Source organism: Tenrec ecaudatus, chromosome 12 (genome assembly GCF_050624435.1).
Source record: "Tenrec ecaudatus isolate mTenEca1 chromosome 12, mTenEca1.hap1, whole genome shotgun sequence".
In the NCBI taxonomy this organism is placed as follows: Eukaryota; Metazoa; Chordata; class Mammalia; order Afrosoricida; family Tenrecidae; genus Tenrec; species Tenrec ecaudatus.
The window spans coordinates 69256515-69283682 of record NC_134541.1 but is presented as its reverse complement, the minus strand read 5'-3'; the positions used below and the strand labels follow the sequence as shown (position 1 = coordinate 69283682).

General features: G+C 43.2%; 1 protein-coding gene and 1 long non-coding RNA gene across 4 annotated transcripts in view; one reads left to right on the top strand and one right to left on the bottom strand.

The window, feature by feature from the left end:
- FEZ1 (fasciculation and elongation protein zeta 1) overlaps positions 1–9832 on the bottom strand; it is an 80791-nt gene extending 70959 nt beyond the window's left edge. For 2 of the 3 annotated variants that reach the window (XM_075564124.1, XM_075564123.1), the window contains exon 1: positions 9642–9832. The gene's annotated coding sequence lies outside the window, so the exon portion shown is untranslated. The remainder of the gene's footprint in view (positions 1–9641) is intronic. The other variant, XM_075564125.1, reaches the window with a different exon arrangement.
- LOC142462349 (uncharacterized) lies at positions 9486–11745 on the top strand. The gene is made up of 3 exons (XR_012787251.1): positions 9486–9737; positions 10427–10586; positions 11096–11745. It is a non-coding gene; the product is annotated as an uncharacterized LOC142462349 (long non-coding RNA).
- The last annotated feature ends 15423 nt before the right edge of the window (positions 11746–27168 follow it).

Here is a 27168-nt window from a genome sequence, read left to right as displayed (position 1 = left end):
GCTCCCCACCGTGCATTTAGGAGTCCATATTTCTCTATCATAGTTATCACTGCTAACCTAATGTAACACATTTCACAGACAATCCTGTTTTTAAGCCCTTACTCTAATAATAATAATAAATAGTGTTCAAGTATGTAGCCCCTGGTGCCAGACGGTTTAGGTTTGAATCCTGTTCTGCCCTTTACGAGCTGCTGTCTTAGAAAGTTATTCAACATCTCTCTGATTCTCTTTAGTTTCTAAAGATAAAAATAATAACAAGACCCGTCTCAAAGGGTTGTTAGGAGTAGGCATGGGTAAAATGCCCAGAACAGTGTCTGCTGAATAAATGCTCAATATTATATAATATTAAAAAAAAACTCTTCTGAAATTTTATTAGAACTCATTTTAGTGATATCATCTTATCTGGCACACTCATTTAGCAATTAAACCTGATGTATGGACATATGAAACTGCATGACTTTTATTTATCCCCCTTAACATGCTGCTAAGAAGCCCTGATGGTATAATGGATTGTGCTGGACTGCTAACCATAAGATCAGCAGTTCAATTCACCATCTACTCTGCTGAAGAAAGATGTGGCTTTCTACTCTCTCTTTTTTTAAGTCGTTTCATTAGGGGCTCATACAACTCTTATCACAATCCATACATACATCAAATGTGTCAGGCACATCTGTACATTCATTGCCCTCGTCGCTCTCAAAACATTTGCTCTCCACTCTCGCCCCTGGCAGTGGATTTCTACTCTTGTAAAGAGTTCCAGTCTTAGAAACCCAGATAGGTTTCCTATGAGTAGGAATCAACTCAATGGCTGTGGGTTGGGTTTTTTGAATGAGTTGCTACAGGAATACTTTCATTGTTATTATTTTAGGTGTTGCTGCCCCAGGCTCCAGGAGCCCTGGCGGTGTATTGATTACATTGGGCTGAGCACCACAAGGTCAGCAGTACAAAAGCACCAGCTGCTCTTCAGGAGAAAAACCAGGCGTCCTACTCCCATCAGTAATTATAATCTTAGATGCACACAGGGCTAGTTCTACTTTATCCTACAGGGTCATAAAAAGTCAGGTTCGACTTGATAGAAATGAGTTTGAGTTTTTGGTTTTGGGTGTGCCCCAGACTCCAAGGATTGGTATGCAAATTATGCCCCCTATGACTTCCTAACAAAATATGAAGCAATCTGAATGTTGAAACATGAATAGGCTTTAGGTTTGGGATAAGAATTCATGGATTTGGATATTATTATTCTCATCTTTTAAAAGCTACCAGAGAGACTTTCCATCAAGTACCCATGTTTTTCTCAGACACAGAGCTTGTTATGCCAATGAACATAGAAGTGAATGAGATGGTCTACTATAATCATGTAGGAGCCAGAACAAATTACCATGTGCTCCAAGCTCACACTCCATTACCATGAGGAAGCGCCTCAACGTATGTGTACATCCAAACCTGTTCCTAATTTTAAATTAAATGACTTCAGGACACAGATGTCCTCTGGATATCCTCCATGGCTCTTAGCACACACTGCCCTGCAGCTAGGAAATCAATCAATCTGTGCTGATTAAAAATGATCTCTCCCCTACATACAGCTTTCCGGGCAGCACAAGTAGTATTGTGCTTCACACCCTTCTCTTTATTCAGCTTTCTTACCTGTAATACAGAAGAGCAACCAACTTTTATCTCCTGTCTCCATGTTTCTTGATCCAACTACATGCTTACATTGGAATCTCTGTGAGTTACAATGGACTCAACAGCAGTGCGTTTGGTGAGTTTTTAATTTGATTTGGTTTACCTGAGCAGAATCCAATAACAACAGTCATGGGGTGTCCATCCTTCACCTCTATTCAAAAATAAAATTCTATCTGGGCAAGACAAGTAACCTAGCATGTGATCTAGTAAGATCTTTTCACTGAGATTCAAACCAGTTATCATCATCAAATCATACTGTGATACTTTACAGTTTGCAAAGGCAACATGATAAGTTCTTGGAGTACAAAACTGAGTGATCAAAACAATGTCCTAGAAAGGGCACACACATACTGTAAGCCGGCGGAGCTGCCAACAGCTGACTGATGACAAGGATTTGGGTCCCTCATTTGCAATCATGAAGTGTTCACCAAGCACTAACACCTTTGGAAGTTTATTTTTTAATGGTAATTTTATTTAATCCAATATAAACAAAGTATTATGATTTCAACATATAATTCACATTATAATATTAATTAGACATTTCATATTATTTTGTTATTCTAAGTTTTCAAAATCTAATGTGTATTTTATACTTCGAGTTATCGCCATTTGGACTTGCCACATTCAAGGACTCAGTAGCCCCATGTGACTGCCATATTGCACATCGCGGCTCTAAAACACTAAGTGACTAATTTCTAGGCAGATGTTCTATACTTAGAATCCATAGACTCCTAACTGCTCTTTGAATATAACTATGTTTCAATGCAATATAATCCTTTTTAAGCCTAAGTATTTTATTTTATATACAGAAAAGCAAGATTCTGAGAAAGAACCCATAGGTTTTCTACACTGTCAATAAGGAACATGGTGTGCACACAACCCCCCCCCCACACACACACACACACCTGAAAAGTGAGTTTAAAAGAAATCACAAATTGCCATGGAGAGTAGGGAAAATGTTTGTGTTAACTAAAGTGATAGTTGGGTCTCTGTGAACAATAAGAAAGTCAACAGCAGGTTTGGGTTGGGCCTTTTTGTTTTCTTTTGTTAAGTTAATGGAGGTGGTTCTCTGTGATGGGTAGGAGTCTGGACTCAAAGATTTCTGTTCTGGCCTTTTAGTCCCTACTGAAAGATTTTAGGCAAAGATCAACCACTCTGTGGCTCTATTTCCTCATCTATAAAATGGGGTTTTAAATAGGATGTAAAGCTCGCTTTGAGCCCTGGTGGTGTGGTGGGTTACATGTTGGACTGCTGACCTCAAGGGCAGCAGTGCAACCAGCCATCAGCTCTGGGGGGGAAGAGGAAACTTTCACTCCCACAAAAAAGTGCAGTTTCCAAATCCAGGGATACAGATGGTAGCCAACTAAAAAGGAGGAGCGGGGGAACAGCACATGGGTAGAGGGAGATCAGGACACTAACACACCAAAGGGGAGAGTGTTGTGTATCTCTCCACAGGGAAAGAGGGGCCAGACTTCAACCTGGTGGGCCACGATGTGAATGCAACATACTCGCATGAAGCAGGGAACCAGTAGAGAGGTCTGAGGGGCCAGCCCCAATCCCAAACACATGGACAGCTTCCCCTCCCAGAGAAGAATTTACATCAGAGGGCAACACTGAAGCTACAGCTCAGGGAGAGGTACATATCTGATCAGAACACATGGGAGCAAAGAAGGGGGAGGGAGAGAGAGTGGAGCACATCCTTGCCCACCAAGCTCTGAGGACAACATTCCTTTTCAGAGAAGCCAATGCACAGAGAGGACCATAGGGCAAGCCCCACCATGAATCATGACATCCCTCAATGACCCATAGCACAACAGGGAACAACACTGGATACACAGTTTGGGAATTGTGTCCAATCTGACCCCATTAGACCGAGGTGAAACACTAAAGGAATTCAACAGAACAGCAAGGGGAGCAGAGCAATGAAGTCCCCGAGGATTACCAAATATAGACCTTGGGGCCAGGGCATGGCACCCCATCAGACTCAGCCAGAAAACACTCCTAAAAGTCAACAAACAGGCCTGGACCTATGTATACGCTTTTCTTTTGTTGTATGGTTTTCTTTTATGTTGTTGCTTTGTTTTGCTCTCTTGTTTTTGTGGTTATTATTGTCTCTGCATGTCTATCTAGATAAGATAGGCAAAACAAACAATCCAGAGGAGAAAACAATGAAACAATGGGACTGATGGTTTTGGGGGACACAGGAGAAAGGGAGGTTGGGAGGAAGTGGGTGTTAACAAACTCATGGACAAGGGAATAACAAGTGATCTAAAATCGATGGGGAAGAAGGTGTAGGAGGCCTTGTAGGACTTGATCAAGGGCAATGTAGCCAAGAGGAATTACTGAAACCCAAATGAAGGTTGAACATGTTAGTGAAACAAGAGGAAAGTAAAAGGAAATAGAGGAAAGAACTAGGAGGCAAAGAGCATTTATAGAGGTCTAAATATAGGCATGTGCATATATAAATATATTTATATAAAATGATTGGGAAATAGATCTATGTACATGTATTTGTAGGGTTAGTAATAATGTAGCAGATGGACATTGGGCCTCCACTCAAGCACTCCCTGAATGCAATAATACTTTGTTCTAATAACCTGGCATTCCATGAGGCTCAGCTTCCTGACATGATTGCTGAAGAGAAATTAGGTGTATAATCAAATGTGGTGAAGAAAGCTGGTAGTGCCCAGCTAGCAAAATATATAGCATCTGGAGCCTTAAAGGTTTGAAGATAAACAAGTGGCCATCTAACTGAGAAGCAACAAAGTCCACATGGAAGTAACACACCAGCCTGTGTGATCATGAAGTGCCAATGGGATCAGGTATGAGGCATCAAAAACCCAGAACAAAAACTTCTATCATTGTAAATGAGGGGGAGTGTAGAGTGAAAACCCAAAGCCCATCTGAAGAAGGCAACTGGACATCCCCTTACAGAAGGGGCATGGGGAGGAGACGAGCCAGTCAGGGTGTAGTATAGCACTGATGAAACATACAACTTTCCTCTAGTTCTTTAATGCTTCCTACCCCTCACTATCGTGACCCCAATTCTACCTTACAAATCCAGCTAGACCAGAGCATGTACACAGGTACAGATAGGAGCTGGAAATACAGTGAATCCAGAACAGATATACCCCTCAGGACCAATATTGAGAGTAGCCATATCAGGAAGGTAAAGGAAAGGTTGGGGAAGAAAGGGGGAACCGATCACATATAATGCCCTCCCAAGGGGACTGACAACAGAAAAGTGGGTAAAGGGAAACATTGGTCAGTGAAAAGATAAGAATAATTTATAAATAATCAAGGGTTCATGGTGGTGGGGAGAAGCTGATACCAAAGACTCAAGTAGAAAGAAAATGTTTTGAAAATGATGATGGCGACAAATATACAGATGTGCTTGATGCAATGGATGGATGGATGGGTTGTGATAAGAGTTGTACAAGCGCCCAGTAATTTTGAAAATATATATAACAATTTCAAAAAACAAAAAAATGTATAGTCCCAGAAACCATGGGGGGGTGGGCAGTTGTCCTCTGTTCTATAGTGTTGTCATGAGTAGAGCTCAAATGACGGCAATGAGTTTGGTTGAGCTTTGCATAAGTCGCTATGAGTCAGAATTGACTCCAGGGCAGTGAGTTACAAAATATGTTATACATTTGGTCTGCTAATCTCAAGGTCCGCAGTTCAAAACCACTAGCTACTCAAGAGTAGAAAGTTAAGACTTAATGAGATTTTTCTATTCCTGTAAAGATTTGCAGTTTGGGAAACCCATAGGGGCAGTTCTCTGTCCTATAGGGTTGTGATGATGCGCAATCAACACGATGGGATGGCCGTGAGTTTTTGTTTGAGATCCTGAAGGTTAGGAGATCGTCTTTGAAGTGCTAACTAAGCACAATGTGTAGAATACAGACAGTACCTAATAAATATCACCAATTCTAAAAAAAATGAGGACAACTTCGCCAGCTGGAAGTTCATGGTGAGAGTGTTGCACTATAAAGTAGACTGCCCTTACTCCTAAAATGATGTCCTAAAGGAGGGATGCTTTAAGAGATGTGTGACATAAATGAACACTTGCTGGCTGAATTTTAGCATATTTTGTACTAAGGCAACTCTGCTCTTTCAAATTCATTTGACCAAAATTTATTGCATTTCCGATTTTATTCCAGAAAAGTTAACCAATTTATATTCGAGATATTTGAACATTCTTTAAATTCTTGTTTTTAATGAGAAGGTGAGGCTGAAATAAAAAGGTGACTTCTGTGGTGGCACTGATTTGAAATGTCACAGCCTGTGCTGTGTACCAGCATGAGGATAAACCAGCCAGAATCTAGGGTTAAGATTAAACTTCAAGTGTTAGTAAAGAAAGATTATGCTGGGTCTCTACTCAAATACTCCCTCAATGCAAGAATATCTAGTTCTATTAAACTGCCATTCCATGATGCTCATCTTCCCGACACAATTGCTGAAGACAATGCGGGTGCATAAGCAAATATGGTGAAGAAGCTGATGGTGCCTGGCTATCAAAAGATATAGCTGCTATCTGGGGTCTTAAAGACTTGAAAGTAAACAAGCGGGCATCTAGCTCAGAAACAACAAAGCCCATGTGGATGAAGCACACCAGCTTGTGCGATCACGAGGTGTTGAAGGGATCAAGTATCAAGCATCATCAGAACAAAAAATCATATCATTGTGAATAAGGGGGTGTGTGGAGTGGAGACCCAAAGCCCATCTGTAAGCAATTGGACATCCCCTTACGGAAGGGTCACCGAGAGGAGACTAGCCAGTCAGGGTGCAGTGTAGCAATAATGAAACATACAACTTTCCTCTAGTTTCTAAATCCTTCCTCCCCCTCCCGCCCCCACTATCATGATCCCAATTCTATCTTACAAATCTGGCTAGACTGGAGGATGTACACTGATACAGATATGAATTGGAAACACAGGGAATTCAGAATGGATGATCCCTTCGGGATCAGTGGTGAGAGTGGTGATATCTGGAGGGTGGAGGGAAAGTGGGGTGGAAAGGGGGAACCAGTTACAAGGATCTACATATAACCTCCTCTCTGGGGGACAGACAACAGAAAAGTGAGCGAAGGGAGATGTCAGACAGTGTAAGATATGACAAAATAATAATTTATAAATTATCAAGAGTTCATGAGGAAGGGGGGAATGGGGAGGGAAGGGGGAAAATGAGGAGCTGATGCTAGGAGCTTAAGTGTAGAGCAAATATTTTGAGAATGATGAGGTCAATGAGTGTATAAATGTGCTTTACACAATTGAATTGATGTATGTATGGATTGTGATAAGAGTTGTATGAGCCCCTAATAAAATGATTTAAAAAAAAGAAAAGTTCACTGCTAAAGCAGAAAAAAAACAAAGATTATGCTGAAGTATCTAAACTCAGCCCAGGCAAGCTCTGGGTAAAATAGATCCATTCAGAAGATTATAAAAGAAGAAACTAATAAGCTAGATCTAAAGCTCAGAAAAGAACCTTAGTGTTGTAGTTAAGTGCTTGACAGGTAACCAAAGGTAGTCAGTTCGAAATCATCAGCCTCTCCAAGGGAGAAAGACATGGCAGCTGGCCTTCTGAAAACTGGGGCCTTGAACACTGTACGGGCAGTTCTCCTTTGTCCCGCAGGGTCTCTATGAGGCAGAATTAACTTGATGGCAACAGTTTTAGAATTCAGAATCATGGCCATTTGAAACTATCCATAATATGGCCAGACTAGTTTTCATCACTTCCTTATCTAAAGCAAAACCCACTGCCACCAGGCCAAATCTCATAGGGACCCATTTGGGACAGAGTAGAACTCCAAGAGGTTTTTGAAACTGCAAGAGTGGATAGCCTCATCTTTCTCCCACAGAGGGGCTGGTGGGTTTGAACCACTTTGACCTTAACCCACCATGTGACCTTTACTCAATTCCTAGGAGGCAAAAAGTGCTCCATGAATGACCAGCTAGGGATGAAACGAGAACTGAAACTCTTTGTTGCCAGTCTTAACTCACACCCAAACTGAGCCTACCATTTGCAGAAAGATACCAGGCTGAGGCCCTTGCCATGGCCTCAAATTGAGGTCTCTGGATTGGACTAGCTTTCTACATACCAAACCTCCTTTTAGCCCCCTTGGTGTTGCTCTTTTATCTTGATAGGCTCCTCTTGTCCCCTGCCTCCCATCCCTCCCCTCTAAATTTTCTGAAGCAACCTCTCATTTGTCCATTCTGCCATCTCAGAGGCTCCCCCTCCTAGAAGCTAGGGTTAATACAAGTAATAGTTTATTCTCTTTCTCCATCCTCCACAGATCAATTTTAAATAAACATCATTTCTTTGTCTCTGCAATGTAAAACAAAGTGCAGGCCTTGAATTGTATTCTGCCCTATAATCTATTACATTGATTTTGATTTCAAATCCACACTCAAAAAACTCACTGCCAGTATGTGAATTCTGCTTCATAGAGCCCCTATAGGGCAGGATAGAACTGCTTCTGTGGGTTTTCGGACTCTGTAAATCCTTACAAGGAAGCAGAAAGTCTCATGTTTCTCAGGTGGAGTTGCTGGTGGGTTTGAACAGCCAGCCTCGAATTTAGGGGCGCACTTTGCAATCCACTATGCCATCAGGGCTCCTTTGGGTTGCTGTAGCCGGGCAAATTTAGAAAAGACAGAGGCAGCAGGAGTGTATAAGCCTCTCCCTGCAATACAATGATGCATGGCTGCAGCTTGAGGCTGCAGTACAAATTACAAGCCCCCCCCACCCCCCCACCCCCGCTTTGCTGAGCCGGCCAAAGAGGTAGAGGTTTCATTAGACCTCCCCTGCTGATCCTCTGCACCTCCAAAGGGGCCTCATTCCATATCCCCTCTCTTCCCATTACGTGCCCCACAGACCAATGGGTTTGCGCCCCTCGCTAAGATTCCACTATTTTCTCCCTAAAACCTGCCCTCCATTGATCCACCTTCAGATTTCTCACCACTCAGCAAAATGCAGTGGCTGTACATGTCAGTGGCTGCTTCGTGTTTTGACAGAAAGGGAGGGTTGTCATTGCACGTAAGTCAGCAGCAACCCCTTCGGAGTAGTAGCTCTCCCCCACCCCACCCCCACCCTCCCTTTCGGGTTCGTTTGCAGCTCCTTTCACCTCCGTCTCAGACCCCCTTGCTCCTCCCTGCTCGGCTCGCGGAGGGGAAGAAAGTCCTGCCCAGGAAGCACAATGACCTGAGCTCCATGGATGCCAGGGTGGCCCTGCGCAGGCCGCACAGCCCACTCGACGGCCTTTGGGGCCCAACGGGACCCGGACCCCGGAGTGAAATGGGGGTGGGGGTGATGAGCAGTGAGGGTAAGGGTAGGCGCAATAGAAGAGGGGGCTGGGATAACCCCCTGCAGGGCTCGGTCTAGAGGGCATCTCAGCGCCCAGGGGTTCAGAACCCACAAGGCGGCAGCGCACCCACCCGCACCCCCACCCCTGCCCCACAACGCTCGTCCTTTCTCCGACCGGCTCCAGTTGTCAAACAATCGCTCCCGCAGCGTGGGCCACTGCGGTCGGTGGCCAGCGGTCCAGAGCCTGCTGCGGAAAGGGAACGTGTGGTGCTGGAGAGGGGCAGAGGTGAGGCGGTTCTCTGGGTCAAAGATTACTCAGAGGCAGTTAAGGACGACCAGGCCAGATAACAGTCCTAGGATAAAGTGGCGACTCACTCCTCCAATACAATCACACACACACACACACACACACACACACACACACACACACACACACACACACACGCATGCGCGTGCGATGGGCCTGGAGCTCTTCCTTTCTGATCCCGGGATGGGCTGGAGAAGGGAGCTGACGCTGAGGGCTCCAGCACCCCTACATCGCTAGCAGGGCAATTCTGAAGCCCCGGCCTCCGTCCCTGCCTCCCGTCCAGCCCCCACCCCGGGCAGGAGTGGGCTCCAGACTAAGGTCGCCCCCCACCCCCGCCGCCCCATGGCACCTGTGCAGCTCCTGGCAAAGGGAGGCAGATCCCGAGGTCAGCCGGACTGCCCCATCCAAGGGCCTGAAGACTCCCTGCCGAAGCGCAGAAACCGCGGTGGGTTAACCAGGCTGGGTGAGCTCAGCAGGGATGGGCTCCGCTCTCTTCTTTTTACCCTGGCCCTCCTCCCTCCTCCCTCCTCTCTCCTCCCTCCTCCCTCTCCTGGCGCTTGCGTCCGAGCTCTTGGGCGGGCTTGCTCGGGCACCCGCCCCCCAACTGGCACGCGCAGGACACAGACGTCATCTTCTCGTTAACATTCCCGGCCTCCCCTGGAGCATGTAGCCCTCCCTTTATTAATATTTATGAATCACTGTCATTTCCCCTTTAACACTGGCCTTTCTACCTCCCTCATGAATATGCAGCAGCAACAAAAACGCATGCAGTCAGCGCAATAACTACCAACATCCAAATGCACAGGGGCTGAAGCTCCCTTGCTTCTAGATACAGATATAGGCTCTTGGCTGGCAAATGTTCATTGACACGGTCAAAGATCTCTCTGGACCTTCCCAATGTCCCATTCTACTGGACGCTGAAGTGAGAAAGCTTAGGGAGGACTCCCGCTATAAAGGGGTTCAAATATTGGGCCCAAGATGAGGAGGCAGACAGAGGCTCTGCCCCCAGGATGAGTGAGAAGGATGCAAGCCCAGGAGAAGAACTTGGGATGAAAAAAACAACAAACTCAAGCGGTCGATTTAAGGATTGACCTTGCGGTCTCATGGGATTGCGCTCTCCCTTCATTCCTCTAGGCTATTATATGCACAAGGAGCCCTGGTGGTGCCACAGATTCAGCCTGGAGCTGCTACCTCTGCTTATCCTGGTGGCCCTAAAGTGGATTGCGGCCATGGCGACTCCGTGTGAGTCAGGGAGAACCGGGCTCCGTAAGATTCTCAGTGCTGGATTTCGAACGTAGGTGACCAGTTCTTTCTTCTGAGGAGTATCTGGGTGGGCTCCAGCTTCCAACTTTGTAAGTAACAGCTGAGCATATTAAGTACTTGCCCCACCCAGGCACCCCTCTGTGTTTATAAGATGCTGGGAGTACAGAGTCCCATAATTAATGCAAGCAGGCAACTAAGGTTGAACTAAAAATATCAAAATAAAGCACCAGGAAAACCATGTCTGTCTGGAACAAGCACTTTTGTCAGTTTGCGGAACAGGACTGACGGTGGCTAGGTGGTGAAGTGCGCCTAGGAGAGCGAAGGTTCATTTGTCCCCCAAACATTTAAAGGATGTGGTGAAAAGAAATATATATGCAACACAAGGGAAAGTCCTAGAGATGAGAGGAAGAGTTGGAAATGTTTTTCCTTCTGAAGGTAGGTGATTTGAGGGGGAAGGGAAGTTGGGGGTTTTTTCCTGATAGAGAAGATAAGAGCGCAAGGGTTGAAAGATCCCTGGCAGTCTTGTTTATGTCTCCATAGGAGTGGGAGAGAGGCACCAGACTTCACCCAGTGCACCAAGATGTGAATGCAACACACCGGCATGAAACAATCGAATCAACACAGAGGTCTGCAGGTGTCATAAGACTTTTTGGTTTAGTGTCTGGGGTCTTAAAGGCTTGAGGGTGAACAAGCAGCCATCTAGCTCAGAAGCAAAAAAGCCCACATGGAAGAAGCACACCAGCCAGTGCGATCACGAGGTGCCAAGGGACCAGGTATAAGGCATCATGCAAAAAAAATGATATAAGTGTGTGTATGTATGTGTATATGTATATGTATATATATACCATATTAAATGAAGGGGGAAGTGCAGATTGGAGACCCAAGGCCCAAGTGTCCGCCAATGGAGATCCCCTCATAGAGGGGTTTAGGAGAGGAGATGGGTTAATTAGGATGCGAGGTAGTACCGATGAAGAACACAGCTTTCCCCCAGATCCTGGATGCTTCCTCCCCCCAACTACCATGATCCGAATTCTACCTTGCAGGCCTGGATAGGACAGAGGCTGTACACTGGTACATATGAGGGCTGGAGGTACAGGGAATCCAGGGTGGATGATACCTTCAGGACCAAGGGTGTGAGGGACGATGCTGGGAGAGTGGAGGGTGAGTGGGTTGGAAAGGGGGAACTGATTACAAGAATCCACATGTGACCTCTTCCCTGGGAGAGGGACAGCAGAGAAGTGGGGAAGGGAGACTCCGGATAGGGCAAGATATGACAAAATAACGATGTATAAATTACCAAGGGCACATGAGGGAGGGGGGAAAGGGGAGGGAGGGGAAAAAAAAAAGAGGACCTGATGCGAGGGGCTTAAGTGGAGAGCAAATGCTTTGAGAATGATTGGGGCAGGGAATGTATGGATGTGCTTTATACAATTGATGTATGTATATGTATGGATGGTGATAAGAGTTGTATGAGTCCCTAATAAAATGTAAAAAAAGAAAAGAGGAGGAAAAAATGATTAGGGCAAAGACTTTACAGATGTGCTTTATACAATTGATGTATGTATATGTATGAACTGTGATAAGAATTGTATGAGCCCCAATAAATTGTTAAAAAAATTATTATTAAAAAAAAAACAAAGAAACAAAAAAAGACTTTTGGTTTAAGAGAGAGAGACCTAGCAGGGCCGAATCTTCTTTGGGCCTTCTTCTACCAGAACCAGATCTTGTGCCTAATTCCTCAGTAAATTTGCCTGCCAATCCCAGGAGTTATGAGTAGACTACCAACAGAGGATTCCTTTAGCCAACTTCAGACCTCTATATCCACCAACCTATGTCCCCTGCTGTCTCTACTTCATCATCCTGCTTCTTGTTCATCAGCTTCCACCTGTCAGGAGCCTCCAGACTTGAACGAGATTGGACTTACCTATTTCTACAACTGTGTAAGTCATTTCTGGATATAAATTGTTTTCTATATACGACATATACAAGCATCACTGGTTTTGGTTCTTTAGAGAACTCAACCTAACACATCATAGCACTATAAAATTAGAAATCAACAATAGAAATATCAAGAAGAAAATGCAATACATGAAATCTAAACAGATAAAGAACAAAGCTGAAAATTCCTTGTAATAAATGAAAACAAAAATATAGTATCCCAGAACCTTTGAGACACAGAAATTGATAGCAATAAACACATAAATCAGAGAACCAAAATCAACACCCAGAGCCATTATCTCCAAAAATTAATATGAGAACAATGAAGAAAGAAATAACAAGCCACTAGAAGAAAGAAATAACACAGAGTGAATCCCTCTCCAACAATCAGGAGGAAAACATCAAGAAAAAGCAAATGAGGTGCAGGCAGTCTTGGAGAACAGATAGGTAAGTAACCTGTGCTCCTCCTTCCCCTAAATCTAGAGACAGTGGGAGCAGGCAGAGGGCAAAAAGAAAGGGTAAACGTACCCATGTAGGAGTAAATGTGTCAAATGTACCTACTTCGCCTTTCCTCTAGCCCACCCAACTTCTTGAACTCACCCCAGGCTGTGTGGTCACCTAGCTTCCCGGGGGGTATGCACATCACATATTCTGGCGTCTAGACTTCCTCAACTAGTTCGGGAGTCATAAGCCTGGACTCAACTCTCCCATGTGTCTTCCTTTCTTCCCAGCCTATGTGCATACTGCTCCCTCCAGGCCTCTGTCGGCCTAAGCAGCACCCACTCTCCCAGCCTCATCTCCCAGACAGCACCACAGGCCAAGCAGGACAACAGGCTGTCCTCTGGGATGGCTCATAATCTCACCCTCTCACTCCTGGACCATCTTGAGGGAACGGTTCCTCCCCCTAGATGGTATCCAGCTCTGCTCCCTCCTCTCTTGGCCCTTCTGAGAAAGCATGAAACCCGCTCCCTCCCACCTGGTGTTTCCTCCTTGACCTTTTCTCCTTCAGCACAGCCCCAGGCTGCCTTGAAAGACCTCTCCATCTCCCACATGTCCTGTTCCTTCCTGTTCCTGTTCCTTCCACTCCTGCACGCCGCTTGACCCCCTTGCCTGCAGGTGAATATCCTGCCTAAACCTTTTCCAGCCACTCCAAGCATCTGATGTGTGAAACCACTCCCTATTAGATGCTGCTTGCAGTTGCTCAACCCATCCTGTCCTCAGCCTGCTTGCCCCCAGCAAGGGTCCTGAACGCACCCAGGCCCATCCTTCTCACAGCAGCACCAGGTCTCTCAGCCACACCACAATGTTCCAGAACAAAGCTTAGATTCAAACACACAGCAACAGCTGCTCCTTATTTTCCTTTCGTTTAAAATAAAACCTTGTCCTATTTTTATAATTACTCTTCTGTTAGTACGACCCTTTCTTTCCTTCTTCTTAGTGAAAAAAATTAATTTTACATTTCTTAAATTTGTAATGCCCTCCTCTCCCCACCAGTATCATACTCGCCTCACCCTGTAAAAGTTTTTCAAACTTGCTTTATTAACCGAAATAACACAACTATTCCAAAATACAAACAGACAATAGTGTCTTACATCTCGGTTTTTGAATACAACAAATTGATCAAACCTTGAATCTGTAACTAATGCAGTCAGACTCCCATAGCCTCATCAGAGTGGGAAGCAGATCCTGACTTCCAACCGCACCCAGAAAGGGAAAGTGCGCCTGATGGACTGGCTCAAATGGAGAGTGATAAAAGAGAAGTCAAGGTGCTGGCAGAGCTCCAGGGCAGATCACACAGCAATAAAAGGATGGGGTGGCTAGCTGGCACCTCTGACCGCCCCTCCTCTGGCTGAGCATCCATATTAACGAGTGTATTAAGTTCAAAAAGGAAAACATAAACAAAAACCCTGTTTTACAAAAAAGTAACTGATAGACACCATTGCCAGTAACCAGTTTCACCTCCCCAGATTCTTGAGCTGCCTGGGGGCTGGCAGCAAGGCAGTCTTCCAGGGAGGCTGCCCACCAGTGAGAGGGCGGGGCAGCAAAAAAGAAAACAACAGGTCTGTTTCCCAGGAATGACTGCCTGGACACTTCCTGGGCTTCAGCACTAAAGAGCCTCTGGGCCAAAGTTAATAAGAGGTCAGTTTACACATTGACAAATGGTCAAAATCTTTGGGAGGCAGGAGGGAGCTAAATGGAAGGTCTTGTAAATTTATGTAAGGCAAATTTGTGTAAGATTTCAGATCCATTCAGCAATATCTTAATTAGATGACTGCTTGCTAGGAAACAAGCCTTTCAGACCCCATATACTATTCTATCTGATAGCCAGGCACCATCTAATTTCTTCACCACACTGTGTTATAGCATTAATATCTTCTGTACTTCCTTCAGGCAGGGCCATGTCATAAGAACTAATTGTTCTTAGATTGGGGCTAGGTTTAAGTGGGAGCCCAAAATCCATTCCTGGATCTATGATTTTTATCTGCCTCTGGCTCCCCTTAGAGACCTCCTTGTTAATTTATGGTAGCTGGCGCATAAAGCTCTTCTGTTAATAGTGTCATTGATTAGCCCATGGTAGTGATTTTTAAAACACTGATGAGAGAGGGAGATGGAGCAAGTTTAAGCTAACTGCATATTGCAATACCTGAATTATTCACTTGTACAGGATAAATCCTTATGTGGCTGGACGCTATCTACACAAACAATGGGAGTGGGTTGTCAGGCAAAATTTTACCATAATATTCACTGACAATGTCAATCACAGGTCTGCCAGAGTAAAACAGATTTTCATACCGCAAGTAGGGGATTGATATACTAGGTCAATGTTATTCTGCCTACTGTCAGTTCAAAACTTTTAGTATAACTGTCTTCTGCTTCTTCACACACTGTGTAATTCCAGTGTTAAGCCCTTGGTTATAGGTGTGTGTGCAGTACAGTCTAGTTCAGCGGTTCTCAACCTGTGGGTCACAACCCCTTTGGGGGTCGAACAACCCTTTCACAGGGGCTGCCAGATTCATCACAGTAGCAAAATTACAGTTATGAAGTAGCAACGAAAATAATGTTATGGTTGGGGGGGTCACCACCACATGAGGAACTGTATTGAAGAGTTGCAGCATTAGGAGGTTGAGGACCATGGTCTAGTTCATCTAGTGGAGTTTCCACAACGATCCCTCTGGTGAGGCGTTTGTAGCATGTGATGTGCCTTGACAATCCAGAATTCAATGCCCCAGTGTTCTACGGCATTTGGTCTGGGTCCCTAGAGGGGGCACAGAAACTCATGCAAATGTGCCTTATTGGGTGCATATTAACAGGCATGCTCCCCATCTAGGGTCCTTAAAAGTATTGTTAGCCTTTTTGTCCCAAAATGGGAAGTTGGTCTTCCCCCTTTTTCTACCAACAGACATGCTTTTGTTTTCTCCTAGACCAGTGGTTCTCAACCTGTGGGTCACGACCCCTTTGGGGAGTGAACAATCAGTTCACAGAGATTGCCCAGTTCATAACAGTAGCAAAATTACAGTTATGAAGTAGCAATGAAAATAATTTTATGGTTGGGGTTCACCACATGAGGAACTGTATTAAAGGGTCACGGCATTAGAAAGGTTGAGAACCACTGTCTTAGATGGATCTGCTCCCTTTCCCCTGTCCTGGGGTTGTAATCCATTGTGAAGGCTACAATCCTTGATCTTCAGCAGCAAGTACTTCAGGTCCTCCTCATTTTCAGCAAGGTTTTGTCATTTGCATATTGAAAGTTGTTCATCAGTCTTCCTACAATCCTAATGCCACATTCTTCTTCATAGCCTACCTATTTGCTCAGCATATAGGTTGAACAACATGACAGGATACAACCCCAGCACACACCTTTCCTGATTTTGAACCATGCATTATTCCCTTGTTCTGTTTACAAAACTGCCTCTGGATCTATGTACAAATTCCATAGGAACACAATCAAGTCTTCTGGAATTCCCATCTTCTCAAGGCTATCCATAATTTGTGATGATCCACGCAGTTGAAAGTCCTGGCATGACTAGGACAAGAAAACACAAGTAAATATCTTTCTGGTATTTTCTGCTTTCTGCAAGAGCCATCAGACATCCTCTTCGGAATCTAGCCTGAACTGCTGGCTGCTCCTTGTCAGTGTACTGCTGCAACCATTGACCTGCTCTTCAGCAACATTTTACTCGCATATGATATCAACCATATTGTTCTATAGTTTGAACATTCAAACATATCATTTGAATATAGGTCACATTTCTTTGGAATGGGCACAAATATTGATTTCTTCCAGTCAGTTGACCAAGTAGCTGTCGTCTAAATTTCCTGACCTAGGCAAGTGAGTGCTTCCAGTGCTTCATCAGCTTGTTGAAACTTATCAGTTGATATTCTACCAATTTCTGAAACCCTGTTTTTAGCTAATTCTTTCAGTGCAGTCTGAACTTTTTCCTTCAGTACTATTCATTATTGCTTATTGTGTTAGGCCAGGTTAACTAGAAAAACAAATCCACAGACACTCATATATGTATAACAAAAAGCTTTATATCAAGAAGCAATTGTATATCAAGAAAACATTCCAAGAACTAGGAGGCAAAGGGCATTTATAAAGGTCTAAATACAGGAATTTACATATGTAAATATGTTTACATATGATGATGGGGAAATAGATTTATGCACATATATTTATAGGTGTAGTATTAAGGTAGCAAATAGATCTCGGGCCTCCATACAAGTACTGCCTCAATACAAGAACATTTTGTTCTATTAAACTGGCATTCCATGATGCTCACCTTCCCTACACAATTGCTGAAGACAAATGTGTGCATAAGCAAATGTGTGAAGAGAGCTGATGGTGCCTGGCTATCAAAAGATATAGCATCTGGGGTCTTAAAGGTTTGAAGGTAAACAAGAGGCCATCTAGCTCAGAAGCAACAAAGCCCACATGAAAGAAACACACCAGGCTGTGTGATCACAAGGTGTCGATGGGATCAGGTATCAGGCATCAAAGAACAAAAAAATAATATCATTGTGAATGAGGGGGAGTGCAGATCGGGGACCCAAAGCCCATCTGTAGGTAATTGAACATCCCCATACAGAAGGGTCACAGGGAGGAGACAAGCCAGTCAGGGTGCAGTGTGACAATGAAACATACAATTTTTCTCTAGTATTTTAATGCTTCCTTCTCCCAACTATCATGATCCCAATTCTAACTTACAAATTTGGCTAGACCAGAGGATGTATGCCAGTACATAAAGGAACTGGAAACACAGGGAATCCAGGGCAGATGAACCCCTCAGGACCAGTGGTGAGAGTAGCGATACCAAGAGGGTGGAGGGAAGGTGGGGTAGAAAGGGGGAACTGATCACAAGGATATATATATATATATATATATATATATATATATATATATATATATATATATATATATATATCCCCATCCCTGGGGGATGGACAACAGAAAAGTGGGTGAAGGGAGACATCGGACAGTGTAAGACATGACAAAATAAAAATAATAATTTATAAATTATCAAGGGTTCATGAGGGAGGGGGGCGGAGAGGGAGGGGAAAGAATGAGGAGCTGACACCAAGGGCTCAAGTAGAAAGCAAATGTTTTGAGAATGATGAGGGCAATAAATGTACAAATGTGCTTGACTGTATGGATTGTGATAAGAGTTGTACGAGACCCCAATAAAATGATTTTTTAAAATAAGGTAAAGAAATAGAAAGCATCCCAGCCAAGTCCAACTCAAGTCCAAGTTGGATACTAGTCCATTAATTCCTTTTTAGACTCATGCAGCCACATGCAATGATGCAGAATTCAGGAAGATCACAGGTCAATAGGTGCAGAGTGGTGTGGATTCATCACATTGGTGATTCATCACATTCATGGTGGTGGCCCCATCACAGGGCTCACACAGGTCTCAGATGACTCGTCAATAGGAAGGTAAAGGCAGAGAGAGGGGGAGGTTCCCAGAAACCTCCTTATGAGAAGGTCATGCCCACAAGAAGATATCATAAGACTGACCTGATTGACAGGCTAGACTCCACCCCATCCACTTTTATATTTTCAAGTTGACACAAAATTATGTAAATACTACACTCATAAATTAACCATGAAATGGTTGAATATTGACTAGTTCTTTTTGGTACATTGACTTTGTATATCATTTCCATCTTCTCTGATGCTTTCTGCATCATTTAATATTTTGGCCATAGAATCTTTCAACATTGTGTCTTTTTAAATTAAATTAATTATTTCACTGGGAGGTTCTTACAAATATTATAATAATCCATCATTCAATAGTATTAAGCACACTTGTACATATGTTGCCATCAGCATTTTCCAAACAGTTTTTTCTACTCGAGCCCTTGGGATCAGTGCCTCTTTTTTCCCTCCTCCCTCAATATTGCGTCTTGAGGATTGAATTTTTTCTTGAGTTCTAGAAGCAAGAGGGTACATAGTTGTTAATTTCAGTCAAGAAGAGGATAGTATTTTTTTAGGATAGTATTTTTCAAGAGGAAGAATATAAAAAGAGGGGCAGACCAAGCTATTAGGGGGATTGAAAAGTAATTTAAGTTGTTGGATATAATAATTATCTGTAATAAAATTCATTTATCTTTAATGAAACCCTACTTATTAACAATAGAAAGTGTTTGGGGGGGTATTTTGCTTTTAGAAATCAAATCATGCATAGGGCAAATCTGCTCCAAAGACTTCTAAAAGTGCTATGACCTGTCAGAAAAACAGACGACTCTGTATTGGAAAAAGTACAGCCAGACCGCTCATTAGAAGTGAGAATGGATCGCTGAGGACAAACGGGTGCATAAACAAATGTGGTGAAGAAAGCTGATGGTGCCCGGCTATCAAAAGAGATAGTGTCTGGGGTCTTACAGGCTTGAAGGTAAACAAGCGGCCATCTAGCTCAGAAGCAACAAAGCCCACATGAAGAAGCACATCAGCCTACACGAGGTGTAGAAGGGATCAGGTATAAGGCATCATCAGAACAAAAAAATCTTACCATAGTGAATGAAGGGAGAAGTGCATAGTGGAGACACAAAGTCCATTTGTCAGCCACTGGAGATCCCTTGCAGAGGGGTCTAGGGGAGGAGATGAGTCAGTCAGGGTGCGATGTAGCACCAAAGAAGAATACAGCTTTCCTCTAGTTCCTAAATGCTTCCTTCCCCTTCCCCCACTATCATGATCCAAATTCTACCTTGCAAGTCTGGATAGAGCAGAGGACATACACTGGTGCAGATAGGAGCTGGAGGCACAGGGAATCCAGGGCGGATGATACTTTCAGGACCATGGGTGTGGGGGGCGATACTGGGAGAGTAGCGGGTGAGTGGGTTGGAAAGAGGGAACCGATTACAAGGATCTACAGGTGGCCTCCTCCCTGGAGGATGGACTACAGAAAAGGGGTGAAGGGAGACATTGGACAGGGCAAGATATGACAAAATAATAATTTATAAATTATCAAGGGCTCATGAGGGAGGGGGGAGTAGGGAGGGAGTGGGGAAAAAAGAGGACCTGATGCAAAGGGCTTAAATGGAGAGCAAATGCTTTGAAAACGATGAGTGCAATGAATGTACAGATGTGCTTTACAGAATTTATGTATGTATGGATTGTGATAAGAGTTGTATGAGCCCCTAATAAAATGTTTTAAAACAAAAGAAGTGATAATGATGAGACTTTATCTTACATACTTTGGACAAGTTATTCAGTTCTTCTCATCATGTGGATTAATCATTAATCATTAATCACTACCTTTTAACTGCCAAACCTTAACTCTCACAGCTCACCCTTGTCAACTCAGCACCTCGGTAACGATCTATAAACCACACATAATCTCTAAATAAAGACAATTATAGTCATGCATGCATCTAAAATGATACATATGTACAACCAAGGATGTACTAACCCTATTTGCATCTTCTATTGTTAAATGAAGAAAAATATATTAGAAACATACAAGGAAATATTTGAAACAATTATTTTAGCAATTGTTAAAAATAAAATAACTCTTAACAATTTCTATCTTTGCTTCTGCAACTGATCACATGGCCATAATTGGTATTTAGAACTACCTTCTTCCACCACTCATAGAAGCCCTGGTGGTGTAGTGATGTAGTCCCTTTTCCTTCAGCAAGCAGCTTAGCTGTTTGTGCTTCTTTACTTGATGTGTTGACTCAAGTCTTCATTCCTAAAGGGTGTGGCCTATTAATAGTCTTGTCAGTATTGGTTTGTTGTAGCTTTACTTTGTCTTGAATAACAGAACATATTAATACTAAGAAAGGCATAAAGAATCGCCTATATTCTGGACATACTTTTGTCTGCTTCTTCTGTGTAATATCATTAGATTTGCCTTTGGTAATGAGGTTCAATTACACTAGCCAAAACAATAGCTCTCTATCTTGCCTGTTGATTGAGAAACATGTAGAGTCCAAAGTGACACCTGAACTTCCATTCTGAACGTCCAGTTCAATGGAATCAGGATTGTGTCCCAAGGAGAGGGTATTCTTCCTAAGGGAGCTAAGCTCTCCAGACCTACAGAATATACGGCTTTAGGGACAAGTGGCTAACATTTAATAAGGGGGTCACTAGGGGTAACAGTGAGTGGTATCACCCCCACTTCAACCTCTGGCTGCATGTTGGTTTTTAGAAAAAAGAGAACCATATATTGAACACTGGCTTAGAGAATATAAAGTCTCCTGTGGAACATTGCCCCAACCCTTCAAGCCATTGCCACCCATGTTACCATGAAAGTGTTTTCAGGAGGCCACAAAAAACAACTGCTTCAGGGTAATGGGGAACAGGGTAAGACAAGCGAATTTCATGAGCATGGGTTCATTGCCATACTTCATTTCCTGTGAAATCCCTTAATTTGAATCAGTGCTTGTGGGATATTATGATGGTGGATAAGATAGCCTGTAAGTTCACCAATGGTAGTTTTGAAAGACATATTGTGTGTAGAGAAGGCAAATAGACCGTCTACTCCAAGAACAACAAACTGCTGCCCCAATAAGAACACACAACTGCTCTTTACATATGGAAGTGGTCCAATGGAATCAGCCTGCCACCAAATTACTAGCTAATCACCTTTATGAATGGTCCAATATCGTGGACTCAATGTGTGTCTGCTGCTGGCAGATTAAGCACGCAGCAGTGGCTGGAGCTAAATTAGCCTGGGTGAGTGGAAGTTGATGTTTCTGAACCCGTACATAATCTCCATCCCTGTCATCATGGCCACTTTACTCATGAGCTCACTGGACAATGACAGAAGAGCCTGCGGGAAAAGGGTGAGTGGTTTCCATACATTATTCTACCCACTTGATTGTTAAAAATATTCTTTTCCAGGGTAACCAAGTGGTAAGCGTTCATGTGAAACACAAATATCTTAACTTCTTTGGTCCATTCAGAGATATATAATCAACTGTCAACTTGAGCCAAGGGATGTGGTCGAGCCTGTCAATCAGGTCATAGCCAATGAGGCCTTGCTGTCGGCCTGGCCTTCTCCTGAGGTTTCTGGGAACTCCTGTCTTTCTCTGGGAGGTAGGACACACGCTCTCCCTGCGAGACATTCCTGTTGACAAGCCACATGGAACTGCACTGATGGAGCCAAAGCCCTGGAGCTGGAAGAGCCACATGGAGACCGAAGCCAGCCCTGAGATCCTTCTAGCACCACTGAATCCACAAGACTTTCCACCCACTGGCCTGTGAGCCTCCTGAATTCAGCACCACTGCATGTGTTGCATGAGTCTGAAGAGGACTATTTATAGACTGGTATTGGACATATAGGCTACTATTGGACTTCTGGACTTGATCTGGACTGGGATGTTTTCATAATACACAATTACTCTTTTATAAAGCTCTTTCTTACACACATATGAGTGTCTCTGAACTTGTTTCCCTAGTCTGCTCGTCTAACTCAGATATCTATTTAGATATTATTTCACCATACCTTCTTGTGAGCAATTTTCCAATAATGCTTCTTCTAAGTTCCTGACCAACCAGCTCATAATTCAATATACAATTGCACATTTGGCTTTTTTTACCTTACAAAGAAAATGAATAGCCAGATGCATTGCTCAAAGTTTTGCCCACCGGGAGAATTCCCTTCACCACTCCCTGCAGGAAAGTCTCAGAAAGAGCTTGAAGTGTTGCCACTGTCTACTCTCAAATGGTGCTTCTATATTATGAAGAACCACCTGTAATCCAGGCACACGTTTCCTCTTCCTCAGTCAAGTTATGATAAGGAATTACACACGATGCCTTAGGTAGACTGGGAAAGAGAAGGTAATATGAACGGAGTGGAGAGCACAGACATTTGGGCCACTTTCGTCTGCAACTTACTTGTGCCTCCTGCTCAAGCTTGAGCTTATAAATTTCACTTCCATTTATTTTTATTTTATTTTTTTTGAGAGAGAGAGAGTGAGAGAGTGAGAATGAGAGAGTGAGAGAGTGAGAGTGTGAGAGTGTGAGAGAGTGAGTGAGAGTGAGAGTGAGTGAGAGAGTGAGAGAGTGCGAGTGAGAGAGTGAGAGAGAGAGAGCCACTTCCATTTATTAATGGAGTGCTGATTTGCAAACTCAAATTTATGACTGGATCAGACAACTTCAAGTTTATAATGCGCAAGTCAGGAGAGACAAGCTTATGAAATAAGACTTACGCTTGAAATAAGTATTATTTCACATATCAATCTTTCTTCTTGGTCTCCACCTTCTACACTTCAAAATGTATTTTAGATTGGAAAAAGATTATTTTTGTAAGCAAATAGCATATCTGGATATTTACATGAAACAGATTAGACTGCTTATAGGGAAAGATGGTAGCCATTAGAGATCAATAAGGATAAGAAGCAATACAGATAGAAAGGGTATAACACACACACAAACACATACACCACTGCCATCAAATCTATATCAATTCACAGTTACTTATAGGAAAGAGTTAAACTGCTTCTTAGACTTCCCAAGACTACATTTTTCTGGGTTCAGAGAGCCTTATTGTTCAACTACAGAATGGCTAGTGGGTTTGAACCACATATATATAATTTTGGAGGCTCTTATATCTCTTATAATAATCCATACATCCATTATGCCAAGCACATTTGTCCATATGTTGCCATCATCCTTCCTTTTCAAAACATTTTCTTTCAAAAAACAAGAAAATATTTTCTTTCTACTTAAGCCCATGTGTCAGTTCATTTTTCCCTCCCTTCCCGACCCTCCCACTCTCATGAACCCTTGATAAATTATAGATTATTATTATTTTTTTCATATCTTACACCATCTGCTGTCTCCCTTCACCCATGTTTCTGTTATTCGTAGCCCTGGGGCTGGGGGAGAGGTTCTACGTCACTCATTGGAATCGGGAACCACCAGTCTTAGGTTAGTATGAAGCATCTGCCTTAGCCCAGGGAACCACCAGCACTCCTTGTAGAAGGTGTAGTCAAAACGAAGTTTTAAAACAAGCATTCTTATCTCTTTCATATCTATCATTTTTATAACTGATCATATCATGTAGTCCATGGTCTAACAATCTATAAAACTTGATCCGTACATTTATACAAAAACTTTCTTAGGCATGTCTGTAATGCTTTCTTCATAACATTGTAAAAGCTTGTGCGATGAAGAATTAACTTTACCTAAATAATTTTGCCTTCGCCCCAGTTCCTGGAAGATAACTTTTAAGTGTATGCTATTTCAAAATGGTTAAAGTGGTTTTGTTATTAATGGAGGGCACTCAGATCATACCCGATTGTTTATGCTAAAGACACGATAGGTTAGAAGCTAGCCAAGCCAAAAAGACGCACCATGTGATAACAGCCAAACCTTGGGGAGGTTGGTGGGGCACTAGAAACTAAGTACAAGCAAATGACTGAGGAGTCCACCAATCAAGACTATATAATAAAACCCCAATAAAAACTTTGAACATAGAAGCTGAGCTGTGGATCCTGGCTTGGCAATGCAAAGTGATACATCATGACTCCATTGGTAGAGAATAATGGGCCCCACATTCAAATATATTTTGTGGATACACATTTATTAAGTCTTAAACAAGACAAAGGCAAAACTCAAATCATCTGGAAGAGGGGAAAAAACAGCATAAGGCCATGAGGATTCATAGCCACACAGCTAAATAATAAAGCATAGGAAACAAAGGAAGTTCGCCACGAAATCACTGTTGAATTAGAAAAGTTTGCAAGATTTGTCAAGGGCCTTCTGTCACCTTGGTCTGAGTATGCCTCATGACCATATGGCCCTGCTACCCCAATCCCCATCACAGGCATGCTCAAGTAAGTCTCTGAGCATAAAACTCTGCTGCCCTGGCTGACCAGGGGTCACAGCAGACACACGCTGCCTGAGGGGAAAGCTTTAACATAGCTGCCCAATGGTCAGAGATAACTTAATCTATGTGGAAACTCAAAATAGATTTCCAAAACCCTACTGCTCAGAATTTAAGCTCTGATACTCTCCCAGACATCTTATTGGGCCTTTTTTTCCCTCCATATGTTTGAAATGAACTTATATGTCACTAAACATTCCAAGGTCACACCCATTTTATTTTTCCTTCTTTTTTTTTTTTTACATTTTATTAGGGGCTCATACAACTCTTATCACAATCCATACATATACATACATCAATTGTATAAAGCTCATGCATACATTCCCCGCCCCAATCATTCTCAAAGCATTTGCTCTCCACTTAAGCCCTTTGCATCAGGTCCTCTTTTTTTTTCCCCTCCCTCCCCTTTACCCCCTCCCTCATGTGCCCTTGGTAATTTATACATCGCTATTTTGTCATATCTTGCCCTATCCGGAGTCTCCCTTCCCCCCTTCTCTGCTGTCCCTCTCCCAGGGAGGAGGTCACATGTGGATCCTTGTAATCAGTTCCCCCTTTCCAACCCACTCACCCTCCACTCTCCCAGCATCGTCCCTCATACCCTTGGTCCTGAAGGTATCCTCCACCCTGGATTCTCTGTACCTCCAGCCCTCATATGTACCAGTGTACAACCTCTGCCCTATCCAGCCCTGCAAGGTAGAATTCGGATCATGGTAGTTGGGGGCAGGAAGCATCCAGAATCTGGGGGAAAGCTTTGCTCTTCATCGGCACTACCTCGCACCCTGACTGACCCATCTCCTCTCCTAAACCCCTCTATGAGGGGATCTCCAGTGGCCGACACTTGGGCCTTGGGTCTCCACTCTGCACTTCCCCCTTCATTCAATATGGTATATATATATATATATATATATATATATATATATATATATATATATATATATACACATATATACATATATACCATATGTATATGTGTATATACATGTGGGCTTTTTTGCTTCTGAGCTAGATAGCCGCTTGTTCACCTTCAAGCCTTTAAGACCCCAGTCACTATCTCTTTTGATAGCCGGGCACCATCAGCTTTCTTCACCACATTTGCTTATGCACCCACTTGTCTTCAGCGATCCTATCATGGAGGTGTGCAGTCAATGATATGATTTTTTGTTCTTTGATGCCTGGTAACTGATCCCTTCGGGACCACTCGATCACACAGGCTGGTGTGTTCTTCCATGTGGACTTTGTTGCTTCTGAGCTAGATGGCCGCTTGCCTTCTTCTTTTTTTTAAAGTCACTGAGACAATGATTTTGATCCATGGCATACGACATCCGGAGGATTGTGAAAGCTGTGGTCCTGCACTCTGGATCTTTTTTGTTGTAGATTTTTAAAGAAATATATTCAATCTAGTGGCACACAGTCCATCTCAACAAAGCACAGGCAGAACACACCAGCATATCTGCTGCTATTGCTGTTGTTGGTTTCCTATTGTCATATTCCAGTTCAAAAACAAAACTAGGCTGGCTTTGTTCTGCTCATAGGGATACAGAAAAAGTCACCTTTCAAGTCCAGAAGAGTAAAATGATTCTTGGACTATGAAAAACTCATGTTTGCCGGATTTTGCTCAAAAAGTCTCCCCCTAAAAGAGGCAACAGGCATATACAAAATTAACACGACAAGGTCTATTCCCCTCCGTCGTGATTCCTGCATGGGCCGTAGAACTGAGTTAAGATTGCATAAAGCCACGGGGTTTTCAGGAAAGTCTACAGGCGTTCTTCTTGTAGTGACTTTAGTAAAAGGGCTCAGGTGAGAGGTTGGCACTTATTTTTATCACTCCCTCATCTGTCATCCTCACTCCTTCTCTCTTCCTCACTGCTTCCGAAATTCATTCTCTTGACTCCTGAATGGCCATGCTTCTTCCTGCTTCCTCCCTTTCTTGGGAGCTCATTCTTCCCAAATCCCCCCTTTTTGCAAAAGACACACTAATTCCTTTTCAACCTCACTCTCTCTTATCTCTCTCTTTCACACACACACACACACACACACACACACACACACACACACACACACTCTTCCTAGCCTTATCTCGCGTGGTATAAACTTTGTAACCTACTTTAATCAAAGGTGAGGTAAGCAACATCTTTAACCCTCTGATGTATAATTAACCCTCTGTTAATTAATATGTTCCTTCTAGCTATAATTCCTTTTCTGATGTATGATCATTCTGAACTGTATTTCTGTGATTACAATTCCATTTTGGAAAGCGGCCTCTGCTATACTAATGGATGTAATTAAGGTGTGATTTTAGTAGAGGGTATGAACAAGGTCACACCATTTGTTTCCTCTACT